Source organism: Chionomys nivalis, chromosome 9 (assembly GCF_950005125.1).
Source record: "Chionomys nivalis chromosome 9, mChiNiv1.1, whole genome shotgun sequence".
Taxonomy (NCBI): Eukaryota; Metazoa; Chordata; class Mammalia; order Rodentia; family Cricetidae; genus Chionomys; species Chionomys nivalis.
Genome location: NC_080094.1, coordinates 83,388,620 through 83,406,938, shown reverse-complemented (window position 1 = coordinate 83,406,938; position 18,319 = coordinate 83,388,620). Strand labels below are relative to the sequence as shown.

General features: G+C 46.3%; 1 long non-coding RNA gene across 1 annotated transcript; it reads left to right on the top strand.

The window, feature by feature from the left end:
- The first annotated feature begins 181 nt into the window (after positions 1–181).
- On the top strand, positions 182–3,792 carry LOC130882101 (uncharacterized). The gene is made up of 4 exons (XR_009057765.1): positions 182–348; positions 494–606; positions 3,083–3,137; positions 3,537–3,792. It is a non-coding gene; the product is annotated as an uncharacterized LOC130882101 (long non-coding RNA).
- The last annotated feature ends 14,527 nt before the right edge of the window (positions 3,793–18,319 follow it).

The following is an 18,319-nucleotide window of genomic DNA, read 5'->3' as shown; positions in this document are numbered from 1 at the left end:
GCCTCGTCCCGCCCCCTCAGGGCCGCCCCGCCCCTCGGAACTGCCCCGCCCCCTCGGGGCTGCTACCATGGGGGCCACCTCGGGCCCGGAACTACCCCAGACTGTCTCGCCCCCTCGAGCCTGCCCCGCCCCTAGATGCCCCGCCTCTTCCGGGGAGGCGGGGCTCGTGGGGTAACGCGTGGAGTTTTTGTTTTATTTAACTCCCTAAGAACTGGAATGTCGTCTGTGTGTTGGGCCTGATAAAACTAGTTTGTTTATATCCAAGCAAGAGTAAAGATCCAGCCGGGTGGCGGTGGCAGTGCACGCTTTTAATCCCAGCACTCGGGAGGCAGAGACAGGCGGATCTCTGTGAGTTCCTGGCCAGCCTGGTCTGCAAAGAGAGTTCTAGATAAGCCAGGGCAACACAGAGAAACCCTGTCTAAAAAAACAAAACAAACAAAAGATCCAGGTTTCTAAAAATATGAAAATGTCATTATTTCCTCTCGCTTCGCAGATGTATTTTACCTCATAGATGCTGTAGGTGGTAGTGTGTGCCGGCTCTAACTCCCAGGATTGAGGAGGCTGAGACTGAAGAGTTAACCTGGACCACACTGTGACAGCGATCAGGTAAGAGTGAGAAGACCTGGTGTGCTATCACACAGCAAGGTGACAGCAGTTAAATATCAGATGCTGTGTATTTCAAAAAAAGGAGAAAGGTTTTGAGTGTTTTCACCATAAATGATGATATATAAGGAGATATGTTTAACCTAATTTAAACCTGTGTGTATGTCAAACACCATGTACTCTTTATGGAGAGTATACTCCATAATTATATATAATTTTTAAGTTTTTATGTAACTAACTTAATTTTTTTTATTAAAATGAAACTGTAGGGGAAAATAAAAAGCTGAACCTAGCCAAGCACCAGTCTTAGGGATAGTCTAAAATGGGCTTGAATTAAGAATATAGGACAGCCGGGCAATGGTGGCACACACCTTTAATCCCAGCATTTGGGAGGCAGAGGCAGTTTGAGAATTACAGAATTCCAGAATAGTCAAGGCTACACAGAGAAGCCCTGTCTCGAAAAACTAAAGTAAAGAAATAAATATAATAATAAAAAATGAATTCTTAAAAATATGTAAGACAATAATTAGAAAGCTTCTGAGGAAAAATAAAGGTAATTTTAGTAGGCTTGTATAGGTCCATCTCAGGGTGTTATCAGCCTCCAACGATAAGGCTATTCATTTTTTTTTTTAAATTTTGTTTGGTTTTCCTTCTTGTGTGGGTTTTGCTGTTGTTTAAGAGAGTCTCCAGTTGGAGACTTGGCTCAGCACTTAAGAGCACTATGTGCTCTTCTAGGGATCCTGAGTTTAATTCCCAGCAACCACGTGGTGGGTCACAACCATCTATAGTGGGATCTTATGCCCTCTTCTGGCATAAAGTTGTATTTTACTTATTATGTTCTACCTGCACTCCTATACATAAAATAAATAAATAAATTTTAGAAAATCCTTTTAAAAAAAGAGTGTCTCATCTTGTAGCTCGGGGTGGTCTGGAACTTAGTACTTAAACTAGGCTGTCTTCCAGCTCGCAGAGATCTCCCTGCCTCTCCTCCAGAGTGCTGGGATCAAAGGTGTGCACCACCAAATCTGGATGATAAGGTTATTTTCTTTTTCTCTTTTGTTGTTTGTATGGTTTTGTTTTCCAAAATAGGTTTTCTCTATATAGTTTTGGCTGTCCTGGAATTCACTCGGTAGACTAGGTTGGCCTTGAATTTACACTCACCTGCCTCTGCCTGTACCAAGTGCTGGGATTAAAGGTATACCCAACACCACCTGGCCTATAATGTAATTTTCTTAATCAGGCGTGGTGGCATAGGCCTGTCTCCCACACAGGCCAAAGGAGAAAAATTACTTGAGTTTAAGCCTAGCTCGGGCAACACTGTGGCTAGGTTACACAATGTGGCCCTGTCTCAAAACAAACACACAACAACAGAACCCAAAAGCAAAAATAACAACAAGCAAATAAAAGAGAAATCTTATCTGTCTGGTTCAAGGAGGGACACTTTTCTCATAGGAAATATCATGATTTGGTTTTAGGTGAAGGTATGTCTGTATATATTCCTCTTTGTGTGTATGATTAGAAGCATTCTTTTGTTTTCTTTTCTTTTTCTTTTTTCTTTTTTTTTTTTTTTGGTTTTTTCGAGACAGGGTTTCTCTGTAGCTTTGGAGCCTGTCCTGGAACTAGCTCTTGTAGACCAGGCTGGCCTTGAACTCACAGAGATCCTCCAGCCTCTGCCTCCCAAATGCTGGGATAAAGTCATGTGCCACCGCCCTACACTTAGAAGCATTCTTGCTGAGTTTTAAGTACCTTTAGCTCAAAATAACCATCATGCCAAAGTGGTACGTCTGGGAGTAGCATGTTCTAAACCCATCAATAGGCAACCATAGGATTACACCTATTTTCTAAAGTCTCTAATCAGAGCAAAGCATTATTTCCTTGAACCCTTCCCCCACAGCATCCAATACATGTCAATACCTCCTAGAGCCATGTTCTGTCTTCGGAAGGGTCAATTACCTAGAAGACCTAAATGGACTGAGAAACTTGGATAGGAAAGTTAACTTGACTGGTAGCACCATGGAAACTTACTTTTTTTAAAAAAAAAAAAAAAAGATTTATTTATTAATTATGTATACACTTGTGTAACTTCTAGTTCTGTCCTCTCCAGGCACTGCACACACGTGGTCCACAGACACACATGCAGGCAAAACACCTATATACATGAAATAATGAAATACAAAACTGTATAAGAAGATGACTCTTGACTGTGTCGAGGAAACGGGGAGGGTCCCAGGCAAAGGGAGCAGGAAATGCAAAAACCAGAAGGGATTAATGAGCTGTGTTGGATTCATGAGCATAAGAAATACTTAGTGCCAGCTTTTCCCAGAATCTAGTTTTTAGAACTGGGAAATTTTCCATGATGGATAGAACCAGTTGTGAGCAATGGAAACCTACCTTGCACACACCAATAAAAACTTTGTTTCAGGTTGTGGTTTTGCGGCAACTTTAACCCGCACTTTGCTTTGTTTTCCTCATTTCACAGTAAAACCTCTGCCTGGTGGCCTGATGCCCCTGCTTCCCAGCTGATGAGCCACCAGGTGCGTGTCTATTTTCAACATGTTCATCTGATGAAGGGTGCGTGGTGTGGTATTGCTCCAGTTTTAGGCTGTGGCCTCAAAACCCATTTATAAATGTTTGGTTTTTTTGTGGTGGTGGTGGTGGTGGTGTGTGTTTGCAACACAAGTTTTACTATAGGGGACCACAAAGCAGCTCTTTCAAAAGTTGCTGTTTGCAGCGAATCACGGTCTCGTGTTTGCTCACACTGGAAGCTGGGCAGTCTATGGGTATGGCCCTAAATAATACCCGTCTCTTTGATCTGCACAACAATATATGGCTTTTTTGGAGTGTTTTCTAGAACAGATAACAGAGCACAGTGTGATGAAAGTTGTGCTTAGACTTTGACCTGGAACTCATCATTTCCCTCTTCTGTACTTTAGTTTCCTTGCCAGGAGCTGCTGGAGGCCTGTAGGACCTGGTTTGGACAAACTGAGACCACCCACACAGATGGCACAGACCATCCAGAGGAAATTCCTAACATTGCAACCATTATAGAGAGGATCACCTGCCAGCACACCAGGACACTCTAGACAAATGTCGGCCAATCAGGGTTCCTAAACCTTAGAAATCCCTCACCCCTACCTTTGCTACTATAAAGACCCAACTCTAACTGAGCTTGGGGCCTTCTAATCACTCCAACACATTGGACACAGAGAGTCCAAGTTTGCAGACTTGTGTAAGAATAAAGGCTCTTTGCTTTTACACACAGGACTCGGTCTCCTGGTTGGCTTTGGGATACACTGTGATCTGGGCATAGCAGGAAACGGGGAGGGTCCCAGGCAAAGGGAGCAGGAGAACTGCTGGTTCTTACTTGCCAGTGTGTCATCTAAGGGACTGTATAGAATTGTACGGAATTGTCCTTGGGAACGGCTTGTGGGGTTTCTAGGGCTGAGGATGCACCTCACACAGATGGCACAGACCATCCAGAGGAAATTCCTAACATTGCAACCATTATAGAGAGGATCACCTGCCAGCACACCAGGACACTCTAGACAAATGTCGGCCAATCAGGGTTCCTAAACCTTAGAAATCCCTCACCCCTACCTTTGCTACTATAAAGACCCAACTCTAACTGAGCTTGGGGCCTTCTAATCACTCCAACACATTGGACACAGAGAGTCCAAGTTTGCAGACTTGTGTAAGAATAAAGGCTCTTTGCTTTTACACACAGGACTCGGTCTCCTGGTTGGCTTTGGGATACACTGTGATCTGGGCATAGCAGGAAACGGGGAGGGTCCCAGGCAAAGGGAGCAGGAGAACTGCTGGTTCTTACTTGCCAGTGTAAGTAAGAACTGTTGGTTCCCTCTCAGTTTTAACATCTGTGATCTTACCTGGGCGGTGGTGGCCTTTAATCCCAGCACTCGGGAGAGGCAGAGGCAGGTGGATCTCTGTGAGTTCAAGGGCAGCCTGGTCTACAAGAGCTAGTTCCAGGACATGCTCCAAAGCTACAAAGAAACCCTGTCTCGAAAAATCAAAAAAAACGGCTCAGTGGTTAAGAGCATTGACTGTTCTTCTAGAGGTCCTGAGTTCAATTCCCAGCAACCACATGGTGGCTCACAGCCATCTGTAATGAGACCTGGCGCCCCCTTCTGGAAATGCGGGCACACATGGAAGGAATGCTGTACACATAATAAATAAATAAATAAATCTTTAAAAAAAAAACAAGACCTGTGATCTTGTGAGTTGCTATGCAGGCAGCAAAAAGCAAGATTTCAGGTCACCTGTGGGAGGTGGTCACCTGGTGGGAACCACTGTCCCCGTGCAGGCTGCTACATGACTCCAGCTCAGCCCAGGCCTGCTGACTCTGCACAGATGCTGATGCAGACTTCCCACATGCACTGACTACAGCCTGTGGTTTGTAATGACAAGCTCCAGCGTACTGCAAAGCTTGCCGAGAACTCAAATTCCTGCTGAAGAACGGGAGACAGACTGAGAATGCAAACATCCAGTGCCTGCTGTTTCTCTAGTACAGGTTTAAATGTCAAATACGAGCAAATTCATAATAATATTAAATGAGATTCTGAATTCACCCTCTGGGAATATTGAATGTTAAATTAAACACTAATTTGTGGGGGGGAAAGTCAGATATTGAAGCCAAAAAAAATCTACTAGCCATTTTATTGAAAATTTCTTTGAATAATTTGTTGTTGAAAATATTTTATTTTATTTTATTTTACTTTGCTTTTTTAGACAGGGTTGCTCTATGAAATAGTCTTGGCTATTCTGGAACTCATTCTGTAGCCAAGGCTAGCCTCGAACTCAGAGATCCGCCTGCCTCTGCCTGCCGAGTGCTGAGATTAAATGAGTGTGCCACCCCTCCCAACTGTTGAAAATATTTTTTTTAAAGATTTATTTATTTTATTATGCATACAATGTTCAGTTAACATGTACACACCAGAAAAGGGCACCAGATCTCATTACAGATGGTTGTGAGCCACCATGTGGTTGCTGGGAATTGAACTCAAGATCTCTGGAAGAGCAGCTGGTGCTCTTAACCTCCGAGCCATCTCTCCAGCCCCAAGAGCTCCATGACCCTGGAAGTGAAGGCTGGCCCAATGTCTGTCTGGATGGTTCATGGGACACCAAACTGAGGAATGATGTGGTCCAGGAGTTCCTGAGACACCACATCTGTTGTTGACCCACCTTTAATCTCTTTCTTTAAACTGGGGTCACTATTCAATCTGGGTTTTGTTGGCTGTATTTTGAGAAAGTGTCTCTTGTTGTTCATCTGGCCTTGAACTCAGTAGGTAGCCAAGGATGATCCTTATGCCTCTGGCTCCAGAGTGATGCTGTCCCAGGGATGCGCCTCCATGTATATTTTTAGGCAGTGCCTGCTAGGCAAGCCCTCTACCAGCTGGAGGTGCATCCTCAGCCCTAGAAACCCCACAAGCCGTTCCCAAGGACAATTCCGTACAATTCTATACAGTCCCTTAGATGACACACTGGCAAGTAAGAATTTTGAAAGCTTGAGAACATGAACTGACTCCTTTGGAAAAAGATAAAAAGTTCATCTTGACTGGGGTTTAACCTGTAAGAGAAAACCTTCATTGCAGATTCAAAGGAACTAATGCTGAGTGTTTATTGTGTGTCAGCCAGAGAGAACTGCTTTCCATATGTTCAGTTAGTCATCAGAGCAGACAGGAGTTGGTGTGTTAGTGCCCTGCTCACATTAAGAAACGGAAAGCCAGAGAATTAAAAGCACGTGTCACAAAGGTTTTAAAAATTAATTATTATTTTATTATTGTGCACATGCGTGCACACGGACGTGTGTGTGTGTGTGTGCACGCACAAGTGCTGGGTGGAGATCAGAAGAAAACTTTGTGGAGTCAGTTCTCCCCGCACACATTTGTGTGGGTTCCAGGGATCCATCTCAGGCAAGTGCCGCTGAGCCGTCTTGCTGGCTGACCACAGAGCTTCCTAAGCAGCAGCTCATACTCACAAAGGCCATGTTTGTGACACTCTGCTGGCTTCCTGAATGCATGTGACCCAGTTATGAGGGTTTCATGTGTCCTAAAAAGAAGTGTGTGCTTTCTCCCGAGGTCAGTGGAGCCCGATCACTGAAGTGTGGGAGACATCGCCAGGCGGGTAGCTAAGGCTGGCTGAGGCAGAAGCCAGTTAGGAGACAGAAAGGATGTGGATCCTGAGAGCTACGACATGCTGATTGATTAGGTGTGGGGAAGAGGTGAGAGTGAATGCTGGAGGCTGGGGAGATGGATGGCGCAGAGGTTGAAAGCATTGCTCTCTTCCAGGGGACCTGAGTTAGTTTCTAGCAGCCATATCAGGTGACTCCAGAGGATCTGACGCCCCCCTCCAGCCTCCACAGGCACTGCACTCACACACAGACACACACAGACCCACTCATATACACATACATAAAAATATGTTCTTTTTAAAAAATGAACGAATGCTTGGATCTAAAATATTGCCAATTACCTCTTAGGAGGCAGTGGCAGGACAGAAGTTCCTGAAACCTGTTAGGAATTTTTCCTAACGTGAGCTCTCTGCCTATGCAAAAATACCAGTCAAGCCAAATCATGACAAGCCAAATTAAAATATATCCAGATTTAATGGGATTCCTGGGCTCTTGGGGAGCCCTGCGATCACCGAGAGGGAGAGGAAAGAGACCACGTGTTTCTCCCCTGGGAGCTCACTTAAATACCCAGGGAGGGGTCAGGACCTGTAATACTCGGATTTGGAGTCCAGACCAATACAACTCCCAGGCCTGGGGGCTATGCTCCCAACTTAGGATTCCAGACTCTTTGGATATGAGGATGACAGGAAATTGAAGTGGTAATTTTGACCAACAATTTAGGCTTTCTAGGAAAAAGGGGCATTGACTCAAGTCTGGCTACTTCCTCCGGGCATAGGGCGATGTGGGGGAAGGGGAGAGCTGGGTGTTGGTGGGTCCACGCTCAGCAGGAGGTGTGGCTAGAAAGGCATCCTTTGTACTGTCATTCCAGAGACATCAGGCATCTGTTCCTTGGGGGAGGTGAGAAGGCAGGTATCTAGGAAAAAAATATTGTTATCACCAAAGATGAGTGTGCCAGGATGAGGAGCAGGTAGGCCCTTCATTGTGACATCCTGGAAAACCGGAGGGTGGAAGGTCCTGTCTGCTAGACAGACCAAGTGTCCTGAGCAGGTGTCTGCTTGAGTCTGGAGAGATGGGACCAGCATGGGTGTCCCCGGAGGTAGCCGAGGGGGTGGTGAGGATTACCATGTGAGATTCAAGAGACCTAGGAGTTAGCTGTTTGAGGAGTACTCTGTCCCCAAGGCGGGGGGGGGGGGGGAGCGGGGCACAGTGTGTGGGGGGGTACAAGTTCAAGGCCATCCATGGCTAGCCTGGGGTTATATAAGACCTTATCACAAGGGATCTTTCCAGGGAAGCAGTTTAAATAGACTAGGGGAGTGGTCAAGATTTTGGCAGGCTGTCTTGACCCTCCTCTGGGGAGGGGTCAAGGCTTGGTGGGCACAGGGAAGGGGCCTCCAAAGATGGAGGCTAGAGACCAGGACTTGGAACTTACACTAGACATGTTGGCACTAATTTGTAATTCCAGTGTTGGGGAAGCAGAGGCAGAAGGCTCACTGATGCCTGTTAACCAGTAAGCCTTACCTAACTGGTAAGCTCTTGATCCTAATTACAGACTCATTGTCTCAAAACACAAGTTGAACAGCTCCCAAGGAATGACAGCTGAGGTTATTAGACATATACACATGTGCACACACACAGTTTATTAGGTGTATGTATTTTATATGTTTGAGTGTTTCATCTGCATGTATGTATGTATATCACATACACAGCTGTGCCTTATTAAGTCAGAACTGGAGTTGTGGATGGTTGTGGATAACCAGTTCTCTCTCTGCAAGGGCAGCAAGTCATCTTAACTGTTGAGTCATCTCTCCCCAAGATGAAAAAAAAAATGAATGAATATATATATATTTTCTTTTTTTGGTTTTTCGAGACATGGTTTCTCTGTAGCTTTTGGTGCCTGTCCCAGAACTAGCTCTTGTAGACCAGGCTGGCCTCGAACTCCCAGAGATCCGCCTGCCTCTGCCTCCCGAGTGCTGGGATTAAAGGCGTGCGCCACCACCGCCCGGCAAAATGAATGAATATATTAAGAACATCTAATGATGACTTTCCTTTTGGATTCTGCGTAAGCTTTTCTAGGTATGGCAGTTATCAAGTTAAAATATGGACGTCTTAGACTCAGGTAGACTTTATTTTACTACAAAAGTTAGAAAATGTAGATTTTAAAAAATTACTTCTCACCAGGTGGTGGTGGTGCACGCCTTTAATCCCAACACTTGGGACGCAGAGGTAGATAGATCTATGTGAGTTCAGGGCTAGTCTGACCTACTAGTTCCAGGACAAGCACCAAAGCTACAGAGAAACATTATCTTGAAAAAACCAAAAAACAAACAAACAAACAAATAAAACTTCTTTACCTAGGACTTGGAAAAGGCTGATGCAGGAGAATAGTGAGTTTGAGGACACAGAAACAGCTCCAGTAAGAGGTGAGAAAGGAAGGGAAGAGAAGGAGGAGGAAGAGAAATAAATGGTCTGTCCTGTCCTTTTAAGAGACAAGCCACATTCCCTCCCTTCCTGTCCCCCAGGCAAGCTGATCTTCAGCTTCCAGCCTGAGTCCCTTCCTTTCAGTCTCTCTCAAAGAGACAGCTTCTTTCTCTCCCTTCTCCCCACTTCTCCCCTTCCCTTTCATAGCCCACTAAATATTATCCATCGACCTCTGGGTTATGGGCCCAGCACACTTTCGCTATATTTAGTGGATTATGGAAGGGAAGGGGAGAGGAGAAGGGGGAAGAGCAGAGAGAGACGGGGAGGGGGGGGAGGGGGAGAAAGGGACTCAGCAGGCTAGAAGTTGAAGATCAGCTTGCCTCAGTGGACAGGGAAGGAGTGGGCATGGCTCGACAGGACAGATCATTACATTCCCATCTCTTTTATAATAAAAAGGCAGGAGGTTGGGCACAACAGGTTAAAGGAACTGAGGCGGCAGATTCTCAAGACTCCTGCTTATTTGAGGGCATCATCTTGGGGGAACCTGAGAAAGCTGGGTGCTGGTCACATCCGCTGGTCTCTTTGCTCTTGTCTTGTGTTTGTGGTATGGAAATGTCTGGTGTCTTTTATACCTGTTTAAGTTATTGGCAGAACAGAGGACAAAGTTAAGTTTAGGGGAAAAAAAATTTAGGGGAATTGAGAGGGGTGTATCTGACCTGTTTAAGGTGGATCCTTCAATTAGGCTCCCTGGAACTAACAATAATTCTTTGAGTTTGTGAAAACAGAAGTTTTAGACATATACATTGTATAAACAGTAGCATATTTATGTCAGAATGACTGTGACAGATGTTTTTGCACAATGGAAGGCAGAGTGAGAGAGAAATTTCTTAGTGCATATTTGTCCTCACTTCTTTATAACTTGTAGGTATACACCTTGATAACTTGTATTTGTATTTTGTAGAAATTTGTTTTTTGAGGCTGTCCTTTTAAAGGACAAAACCTCTCATCTGTCAAACTGCATCAGAGATCTTTGAGAAGGATAAAATTTTACTTGAGTTAAAATTGATTAAAAAATGACAGAGAACTTACTTGGTTGGCACCTAGAGCTATTCCTCAGGTCCTCTATAGTCGCTGAGGGTCATATTTTTCTTTTCCTGTTTAGTGAGGGGCCTGCCAGGCTCCAGAAGATCCTGTGGGCTAAGAAATCTGTAGGAAGACAAGCCTACCTTGACCTGAGCAGCTAGGCTGTCCAGTCCAGCGATTCTGTCCATGTGCAGAGATCTTCAGTTTAGATGAAAGGCAGCTTTTCCCAGTGGTCAGTGCTTGGCAATTGAAGCAAATTGTGGATGGACATTATTTTGTGCCCATTTGTCTTCTGTCTTCTTTGGAGGAAGTAGAGTGCTGCTGCTAGAAGCCAACCTGTCTCTTTTTGTTATGAGAAGTCTTTTAATAATTAAGCATTTAAGTCGGGCGGTGGTGGCGCACGCCTTTAATCCCAGCACTCGGGAGGCAGAGGCAGGCAGATCTCTGTGAGTTTGAGGCCAGCCTGGTCTACAAGAGCTAGTTCCAGGACAGGAACCAAAAACTACGGAGAAACCCTGTCTCGAAAAATTTTAAAAAATAATAATAATTAAGAATTTAAATGCCAGTATCCCCCAGATCTCTGAGTAGATGAAGGCTTAGCATGCATAAGGTGCTAGGTTTGATCCTTTACACCACAAAAACAAAATTACATGTACACATTTTGGGTAGCTTTGGAAATGTTAGGCTACTATGTAAAAACCACATCAAAACAAATGAACACTTTCAAGTCTTTGTTGTTGGGGAGCGAGGAACTGTCCACACACTAACCTAATATTCTTTCATGAAATAACATGGTAAATGTGCAAGGGATCTCCTCCAGGCAGCCAGGTTTGCACAGCAGTAGCCTCAGTGCTAAACAATCGAGGTGAAGTACTTTGCAAACAGTAAAGTGGTCTGCAAATAGAAGTTTTTTTTATAATCTCCTGACTAGGTGTTTGTCTTAGGGTTTCTATCGCTGCAACAAAACACCATGATCAAAAAGCAAGTTGGGGAGAAAAGGTTTTATTTAACTTACACTTCCATATCTCTGTTCATCAGTGAAAGAAGTCAGAACAGGGACTCAAACAGGGTAGGATCCTGGAGGCAGAAGCTGATGCAGAGGCCATGGAGGGGAGCTGCTTACTGGCTTACTTCCCCTGGCTTGCTCAGCCTGCTTTCTATAGAACCCAGGGAACCCAGGGATGGCATCACCAACCATTGCTCACTAAATGGGAAAATGCCTTACAGCGGGATCTCATCGAGGCGTTTCCTCAGCTGAGGCTCCTTCCTCTGACGATTCTAGCCTGTGTCAAGTTGACACACAAAACCACCCAATACAGTGTTCTTTCCTACAAGGCCTGATAAAGGTGACGAAGCGGCTCCATGGTGGTTTTAACCTTCACCCGGGACTACAGATGTAGTTTAATTGGCAAAATGTTTGCCTAGTGTGTGTGATGCCCGGAGTCAGATTCCCAATATCACATGAACTGAGTGTGATAGTGGATACCTGTAAAGTGTGGGCAAGAGGATCAAGAGTTCAGATTGGCTACTATATAATAAGGTCAGATTTGTCTTAGGCTTCCTATTACTGTGATAAAACACCATGATGTTCTATGACAAGGTTTTTTCTGGGGCAATGCAACACACACATCTACTCACTCTAGATAAGGAGCCCATGGCTGACCGAAGTACAGACAGCACCAAAGTCCAGTGAGTTTTACTGGGTTACTTATAGGACTATGTGAGAGGGGTTGCTTACAGAAGCAGAAATAGCTCCAAGACATCTGCATCACCAAAGCCCACCCCAGCATGCCCCACAATTCACAAAGCTGGGAACCTGGGGCCCAGGCACAGCCTGTAAGCAAATCAACAGATTGGCAAGTATCCCTTCCAAGTGTCCCAGTTGATCTACCTCTTCCAGGTAGATTGGCTTATCTGAGAAATCTTTCAGTCTTCTCTTTTACTTACTCTAAGAAGGAGGAGAACCTTGTGAATCTGGTCAGTTTCAGGGACTTACTGAAGTTATATTGTTTTGTTCTTTATGACAGAGTTTCTCTATGTAGCCCTGGCTGTCCTGGGACTCACACCATAGACCAGGCTGTCCTGGAAGTTGGAAATCCACTTGTCTCTGCTAGGATTACAGGCATATGCCACCAGGACCAGCCCTGAAGCTAGCTGGTTTGAGTTGCTCTGTTTTGAGCAGCTTCCTTGAAAGATGGATTATTTCAATCTTGGCAGAAACTGCTATACAACACATTACCAAAAGCAACTTACTTGAAGAGAAAGAGGTTTATTTCAGCACAAATGACTGTATGACAGTAGATCCTTGAAAAGAGTCAGGGCAACATGACAGTGGGTGGTACACACCTGTAATTCCAGCACTGGGGAGGCAGAGGCTGGTGGATCTCTGAGTCTGAGTCCAGCTTGGGCTACAGAGTGAGTTCCAGGACAACCAGGGCTATGCAGAGAAACCCTGTCTTAAAAAACCTAAAAGAAAAAAGTCAGGGCAGGAACTCAAGGTAGAAGCTGAAGCTGAGTCCATGAAGAAACACTGCTTACTGGCACGGTCTCCATGGCTTGCCCAGGGCTGGCACCACAGAGCCCTCCCACATCAATCAGTTATCAAGAAAATCCTTAACAGATTTACCTATAGGCCTTTTTTTTTTTTTTTTTTTTTTTTTTGAGAGAGAGTTTTCTCTGTGTAGCCCTGACTCTCCTGGAACTGGCTCTGTAGACCAGGCTGGTCTCAAACTCAGAGATCCTCTTGCTTCTGAGTGCTGGGATTACAGGAACACGCTGCCACAACCCAGTCTACAGGCCAATCTTATGAAGGCATCTTTCCATTTGAGAATCTCTCTTCTCAAATTACTCTAGTTTGTGTTGACGTAAAACTAACCCACCCAAGGTTCAAGGTCATTCTGAAATGGGGTGGGAAGTATTTACCAGTGGGCTAGCCATCAAGGCAGGGATTGAACTCCTGATGCCTTCTACTTTTCCAACCCAAAGTTCTCATCCAAGGAGTGTAGAAATCCCAAATAACAGAAAGGAAAATGCGTCTTTGTGGTATAGCCAAGAGCCAATTTCCTACAGGAGATGAGTCACAGGCTAGCGGGCCGGGGAACTGTGTATTTCTATTCCTTCACCTTCTGCCTCCCCACTCCCTTTTCCACTGCCCTGCAATGGCTCCTGTCCCTATCATGACGTTGTAACTCCACAACCATGTGTCAATTAAACTTGCCCAAGCCATTCCAGGAAAGTTTTTCAGTGTAGAAGAAAGAGTGGTTTGCTTCATTAGCTCTGGTTTTCATTGGTGCAGCCTTTAGTCTGGTGGTCCAGTGGTTAGTGTTATTGTCAATGAATCACACAGAATCCAGATAGAATCGTCTGGGGGCCAGACCTCTAGGGTCTTGATGTCCTGGTTTCCCTACCATGGTGGACTGGGAACTAGGAGAAGTCCTTTCTCTCTTAAGTTGCTTTTGTCAGAATGCTTGATCATAACCATGGAGAAGAAGCTGAGGGTGAGAGAGATGGCTCAGCAGTTAAGAACACTTCTGCTCTCCTGAAAGACTCAGGTCTAATTCCCAGCCCCACATCTGGTACTGTAAGACTTTAAGACAATCCTGAAGCCATTTTGACAATTCTGAATCCTCTCAGCCTCCGTGCCATAGTGTTTCCCCCCCTCCCCTGGGAACCGAGGACCTAACAGCTACACTTGCACGTACTCAGTTCCTGAACAATTACCCATATACGTATGTTTTGGTTCAGTCCCCTGGGAAACGGGGTCAAAATGACCTCTTACCTCACCTGATCTGGCAACAGCTCTCCAGTCAATTATTGGTAATAGCCCTTTCGAATAAGCCAATCAAAATAGTCAAGGAACAACCCCCCTTGTTTCTGTGGCCCCTTTAAAAATAGACTGTACCAGCTATTCGAGGTCTCTCGGCTTCCCGAATGCTGGGGGACCCTGTCAAGACAGAATTAATAAAATCCTCATGCTTTTGCATTGGCTGTGGTGTATGAAGTGGTCTCTGGGGGCGACTCCTCCTCGGTGTTTGGATGCTAGAGTCCAACATTTGGTTCCCTGACCGGGAATCGAGTTGCTCCCAGACACACTCTAGGCCCAGTTGGAGGTATAAAGAAACGAGCTCATTTTTATGTCTGTCTGTTTGTGTATTGTGTTTCTGTTTCTGTGTAATTGTGAATCAGTAATCTGAGAATTGTACTTGTGCAGGGTCTGTATTGAAACGGGGCTCAGGGAGGAGGCAGACATGTCCTGAGATCCCTTGCCCCAGCCCTGAGAGACGTTTCATGGGCATTTGTGGGAGGGAGGGGCGACCAGATCACCCTAATCTCCAGGGGAGACGTGATCCTCCATTTGTATTTTTGGATCTGCTACCACGCGGCTTCTGCTATGTCTGTCTTTTTGTTCTTGTGTATTTTCAGTTCTACATCAGAGTGGTGGTGAGAGCACCAGCTTCTGATTTTGAGTTTATGTCTGTCTCTGTATTTTTGTTTTTGTATGTTGGTTTGTCTTTGTTAAAATCCACCTGCAGGAATTCAGAATCTGGCACTGGCCCCCTGGCCATCATCAGTTCCCCTGATTCCAAAAGCAGCCCCACCGCTGGAGGAGGCGGTGGCTGCCCCTCCCCGAGCCCTTTGTCTTCTCTCTTTTCTGTATAGGAGTGAAAGAAACCCAGAATCCAGGCACCTCTGGTTCTTCCTGATCTCCAGCCGAGCATGGCAGACTTCTCCCTCCTCCTTCCCCGGAGGAAGCACTTCGTTCCTGAGGAGCCCTGCTGGTCGCTGGTCGGGCCCTAGCCCTAAAAACTTCAGTACTCAGTGTCTACTCTGGGACAGGGGAAGGATGAGAGTGACTTCCCAAGCATTTCCCCTTCGCTCAGTAGCAGGCCAATTACAATACTGCCTTTTTCTGCCTCTAATCTTTACTTGTAACCCTTCCCTTTCTCGGGACCCTCAGGCCGTGACCGGGCTTATAGAATCTGTTCTGGTTACCCATCAGCCCACTTGGGTGATTGCCAGCAGCTCTTACAGGTGCTCCTAACCACAGAGAAAAAGCAGTGAGTTCTCTTTAAAGCTCAAAAGAATGTCCCAGGAGCTGACAGCAGGCCAACCCAATCACCGGACAAGATAGAGGATTGGACTTCAATACTCCAGTTGGTAGGGAGCAGCTCTGTCTTTATTGCCAGAATCCAATTGGCGGGTCTAAAAAAGGGGGGGGGGTGTTGCAAAACACCCCACTAATTTGCTAATTTGGCTAAGGTAAGAGAAATATTACAAAGGTCTGATAGTACTCCTACAGGATTTTTAAAAAGACTATTGGAGGGGTACAGGATGTACACCCATTTTGATCCCACGGCAGCAGATCGCCAAGCCAATGTAGTAATGTCTTTTTTTTTTTTTTTTTGGTTTTTTGAGACAGGGTTTCTCTGTGGTATTGGAGCCTGTCCTGGAACTAGCTCTTGTAGACCAGGCTGGTCTCGAACTCACAGAGATCCGCCTGCCTCTGCCTCCCAAGTGCTGGGATTAAAGGCGTGAGCCACCACCACCCGGCTGTAGTAATGTCTTTTATAGGCCAGTCAGCATCAGACAGCAAGTTGCAGAGAATGGAGGGACTGCAGAGATGCTCCCTCCAGGACTTAGTAAAGGGAAAAAATTAGACAGATAGGGAGGCAACAGAAGACGACAGCTGCAGAGACTGCGTACCTCAGACAGAGCAGCCCCTGAGTGGCCAAATGTGGACTTCGGTGAGGAGGAATGGCCCTACAGGACTTTGGGCTCGAGACACTTCCCAAAGCAGCTGCTGAGCAATAGCGGGTCGGAGAGCACATCCAGCTACTGAAGCAGCGCTCTGCCCACCTGAGAGGCAGCCACAGTGACAGTACTGAAATCCCCCCCTTGCTTACGCTGTGCACCCAGGTACCCGATTCTGGGGTGTACGGGGGGGGGGGAGAGTTCCCCTTCGCTATGTCTAAAACATTTGACCATGGACACAAGGACTGATTATTCCTGAGTGTCCCACGCTTTTATTAAAAAAAGACCTGTTGGAGACTTTGACTGTTCTTCAGGGCTATAAAGAATAGCAGGCTTCTCTCTGCCTTTGCCATGTCCACCTTGCTGAGGAAGGCTTTGCAGCCACTGCCAGCTGAATCCTCCTTCCTGCTGCCTTGGTCACAGCCCAAGCCTGGGAACTCTGCTTACAGCCGCCTGCCCCGGCAGGTAGCGACTGACTGAAGCGAGGAGGGCCCTGGAGATGCCGGAGCCCAATTCCAAACAGCCTTCCCGAACTGCTTGCAAGTTTCACAGAGAACAACTACCCCCAGCTCCCAGACCGCAGCTGTGGGAAGCTTGGGGTACAGCAATGCCCAAGCAGAGCCGGTTTTGATGGCGCACGCTGGTAAGAAGGCAGAGCAACAATGGTGAATGAGCTGGGCAACCTACTTAAAGGGACATCGGCCGGATGACAGAAAAGCTTCTTCTTACCAGTACTAAAAAGATCAAAGAAGAAATCTTCCCGAGGTTTGGCCTGCTCAAGGTAATCAAGGTTGATGGTAAAACTGCCTTGTTGCTCAGAAAAGTCAGGGCATATATAAGACTGGGAAAAATTACATTATACATACAGACCCCAGAGTTCAGGACAGGTAAAAAGGATAAATAAAATCAGATTAGCCTTTGGAATCTGGCACTAGAGACTGGGTACAGCTCCTTCCCCTAGCCCTGTTCTATGTGCGAAACACCCCGTCTCAGCTTGGACTAACCCCCTATAAGATCCAATATGGGGGACCTCCCCCTTGGTTTCCTAAGGCCCCTCATGACCCATTTGCTCACAAACCCGATCTGCAGGCGCGGTTGAAGGCTCTCCAGATCTCTGAGCCCAGGCATAGAGACCCCTGGCCACCCTGACACCTGGAAATCTCGCATTCGTTCCAGAATTGACGCCTGGGGTATATCCGGAGGGACATGAGAAAAGCTGCAGCACCCCACAGCCAGAACAGCAGCCGCCCGCTCATACCTGCAATCCACGCCTCCTCAAGCCCTTGCTTTGATACCCCTGCCCTCACCCCTGATTTCTGTCAACTAGTGGCAGGGCTAGCCTCCTGGGATATCCGAGATACATATCCCCCACAGCTGCCCCTGGAGGCTAGCAGAAGATTTTCCCCTGGAGGAGATATTTGGGCATGGGGGTCCAGAACATAGATGCCACTTAAAAGAGCTAGATTTTTACACTTTCCCAAAACAATGCTCCATGTGGAGCAAAGGGACCTGTGACATCTCCCCCACTTGTCTCCCAGGGGCGAGCAGTGGGACTGTCTCCATGGGTGTCGGGAAGGACTTGGGGCATGAAATGGTATTTAGCTGACCAGAGCCTGCTGCCGCCAGCCGGACTAGACCCTCCCTAAAGGGGCCCTAACTATCCCTGCTGCTGCCCGCTGGACTAAGCTACTCTCCCTGCTTCTCTGCTGGCACCTCCCAACATCAGCCCGGGCACCCGGAAATCTCACACCCGTTCCAGGTTGGCGATTCTTGTGTATGTTCAGAGACACCGGTACCAGAACCTTAAACCTCGCTGGAAGGGACCCTACACCTACTGCCCTCAAAGTGGACGGTATTGCATCCTGGATCCATGCGTCTCACGTCAAGCCTGCATCTCCACAGGATGACCCAGGACCTTTCAAATGAAAGTTTCAGCGTACCCAAAATCCTCTCAAGGAGGCCTGATTCTGCCAGGCTTGCTGATCTTTGCCCTGATGTTTATACCTCAGGACTTAACCTGGACCCGGACTAACTTTGATACTGGATGAGCCTTAAGGAGTTCATCCCCTAAATACCTGGTTCCCCCAGCTAACTTATGACCTGTGTGTTTTAACAAAAGCCTCTTGGGAGGATACTGAGCAAACCCCTGGAAACTTTTATCCTGTATGCAAATATTCTAAATGATATATTTGTCCGGGAAAAAAGCAAACTCTGCAGTATGGGGGGCCTAAAGTATTTTACTGTGCTGCCTGGGGATGTAAAACCAACGTCAATGTCTCCTGGTTAAGGGTTAACAAAAAGAACTTAGTCTCTTTCACC